Below are 3,353 nucleotides of genomic sequence, written 5' to 3'. Positions count from 1 at the left end.
CCTTTTTATCTCTTGCTATCCCTTTTTCTTATGTTTTGGCCCTTTAGGTAGGTTGTAGATTTAGATCTTGTGGTCTAGGCCTACATCCATACACCTAGGCTTATATCAAAGGGTTTGGATCATTTCCTTTATGCATGTGTATGCTTACTTGCTTCTATATTTTATAACCATGTTTGCATGTCTAGATTTAGGCTTTGCCATACTTTGTGCCCTCCGTGAGCTTGTGCTTGACAGTCTTTGAGGCCACTTGCTTGTGTGGTTGCATTCACCCCTCTTACGGATTGTTTAGGTGTTACACTTGTGAGATACACCTCCGTGGTGTCAGTTTGCTTAATGCATACCCTTTCTCTGCTTCATGCGATGTTGTTATGCTTGTCTTGCTTGCTTTGTGCCACCCGTTTGGCTTTTATTTGCTTCTTTGCATCTTTGCACGCTTGCTTACATGTTCATACATGAGTCCGTGTGTTATCCATACTCTGATCTAATGGAACTATGGACACCTGATTCAAACCTACATTTGTCCTCCTAGGATACCCTCTTTTGTTTGATAACATGTTTGTTTGCCCTCATTTGGCTCTCCCTCTGATAGCTTTTCTTTTATCATGCTTTCCTCCTACTTGTTTCTTTGCTTGTCCGCTGGCTTGTTTCTTTTGTCATTGCATGTACACGTACGAGCATGAACACTTAAGCAAGGGTGCGACCTCTTAGGCCCAAGCAAAAAGAGCAAGGATGCAGGCAAGAAGATGCAAGCCCACAAAAGGCATTGTTCAATAGATTAGGAGGCCTAGCCTCCCCGAGTGGTTATATCTTTCTCCCTCTCTCTTAGCCTCTTCTCTAGAGCATTGTATTAGGGTTTTCCCTCTCCTTTTACCCTTTATCTTTCTTGCTCCTTGCTGGGGCCGCATTCCTTGGGTATGGCAACGTCTGTTTTACATTTCCTATACCTTGTTAGGCCATACCCTTGGAACGTTGGCAATGTCTTATTACTTTCTTGCTTTGTGTGATAGCATTATGCATGATGCATGTATATATATATATATATATGCCTATGTACGTGTGGGTGATCATGCACTTTGTATAATGGACCCTTGTGGCTACGTGAGCGACCCTCTCTAGCCATAAGTGCTCTTGACCTTGTGGCATGAGTATGCACTCAAGGCATTTGTTGCAGGTGCATATTCATGTCATATTATGTGCATAATCACCATGGTGTGATCGTCCCGCTCCATGTCACCAAGTGACATCAGTTTCCCCATGTATGCGACATGTATCAATGTGCTCAATGCTTTGAGAGGCTCCAGCTCGTCCTAGCATAAGCATGTTGGCACACGTCGTATGCACAGGCATGAAACCTTGTCAGTGCGCCCTAGCGCACCAAACGCAAAACTTAGCCTGATTTTTGCCATGAAAATGGGGCATCCCCATTTTCGTATTCTCATGGCAAAAGCTTGGATAGGATAGCGTTTTGTGTGCTATGATGCACACGAGGTGAAGCGCTGCCGAATTTTCGCCACGAAAATAAGGTGAAATGCAACAATTCCAAACACACTTGGGAAGCATCGATCAAGACCACACCCTTTTTTCAAACCTCAAAACCCAATTCGCTTAAAGCCTTGAAAGCTAATGCCAATAGCTTGTTTTCAACTGCTAATGTCCTTAAATTATGATTTTACTAAAATAAAGGATTGTCTATGGACAGGCATTGTAGGGTGCCAAACACCTTCCCCACATGTGACCAGGCTTTCAAACTCAAAAATCAAGATTTTTTACCCATCCATATTAGATTAGGAAAAATGCCATTTTTTCTTAGTCTAGGATCAGTAATAAAATCAAACAGAGTCAGGTGACTAATCACACCTTAGAAAAACCCAATGATTGGTGACAACTTCACTTACCCTTGGTAATTTTCTTAAAATTGACTCATATTCTAGTCACACACCCGAGGTACAACCTTCCTCCACAGCACTCGAGCTCCGAGCTACGTATGCATATGCGTACCTCCTCCTCCCGAAAGAAAGGAGAAGCGCGCGAGCATCGTCGTGATGGGTGGTCGAATAGCTGCGAAGCATCGACAGACTAATGACTTCGTCGGGGACATTTAGAGAGTTTAGCCTATTGAGCTTTTGATAAGATCTTAATCTTTGGACATTGACTTTCAAAAACATTGAAATTGACATTAGCCTCCAGGGCTTTCCTTTTTAAAAAATGTTTCTACTATATCCTAGTAAACTATTTTCAAAACTGAAAAATGTTTCCAAAAATGTCTTTCAAATGGTTTTCCAAGAACCGGCTTTAAGGTATTTTTGTATGCGTGAAACTTTCCTACTTTCCTAAAGCATGCTTTACAGCTTTCCTTCACATGTAGAAACCTAGGATAGTAGACTTAATTTCTACTACATCTTTATTTGTGCATATATTTATTGTGCTTAGAAAGTCTTTCCCTTTTCATTTCAAAATGCATGACATCACCCCTCATATTGGGTTGAACTTGGACTCAGCATTGAAGGCAAATGCTAGATGTGTATAGCTTAGATAGTTACTAGATGCTGAATCTTAGGCTTTTCATGGGTCCATGGGTGGACTGGATTATGTTGAAAAGGTCCCCTTGATCTGCTCTATCCCATAACTTCTATGAAGGGAAGGATTAGATTATCGAGGTCCCCCTTAAAAATAGGACCAACTCACCATTTAAGCCATGTGAGCATCCCAGCCTAGGATAGGATATCCTTCATAGGATTGCTTTCAAAAATGTGTCAAGGGGAAGGTGTCCAGTTTCCATTTGCAAGGCCGCCCTTTTGCTTGTGTCAAAGAGTTGTGCTCTACTCTAGGTTCTATCCATCCTGTTTACACAGCATCTGTGATTAACCCCTAGGGAAAAGCAACCTTGTTGCTTGCACATTAGATCATACCCAATCCCTAAGGATTTCCAACCCTACAAGGGCTTGTATGCATTAATGGCTCTATCATGTAAATGTGTATAGATAAAATTTATGGCAAGTAACTGAAACTCCGCACCAAGGAGGACAGTGCCAAGAATTCAAGATCTTCTCTAAGAAGGCAAGGCCATCCAGAATGAAGCCTCTTCATTGTAAATTTGAATTTTCTTGTATTGTAAAAGGCCTACTGTTGGAGCCATTGTTTATAGCCCATGTTCTGAGGGCATTGTAAATAACCAACGTTTTGTAAAAGCATTGCTTTCTATGCAATCAAAAGAGAAGGGTCCATCCTGCAATTTCAAGCACAATATGAAAGTTTCGGTTACTTGCCAAGCCTATGCACCACTATAGAAACTCACCGTGATAAAATCTCAATCAAGGGTCCAAGCCAATATTTTCAAAAATAATAGGTGCATT

This window comes from Quercus suber, unplaced genomic scaffold, assembly GCF_002906115.3.
Source record: "Quercus suber isolate HL8 unplaced genomic scaffold, Cork oak 2.0 scaffold_100, whole genome shotgun sequence".
Taxonomy (NCBI): Eukaryota; Viridiplantae; Streptophyta; class Magnoliopsida; order Fagales; family Fagaceae; genus Quercus; species Quercus suber.
This window is presented reverse-complemented; position numbering follows the sequence as displayed.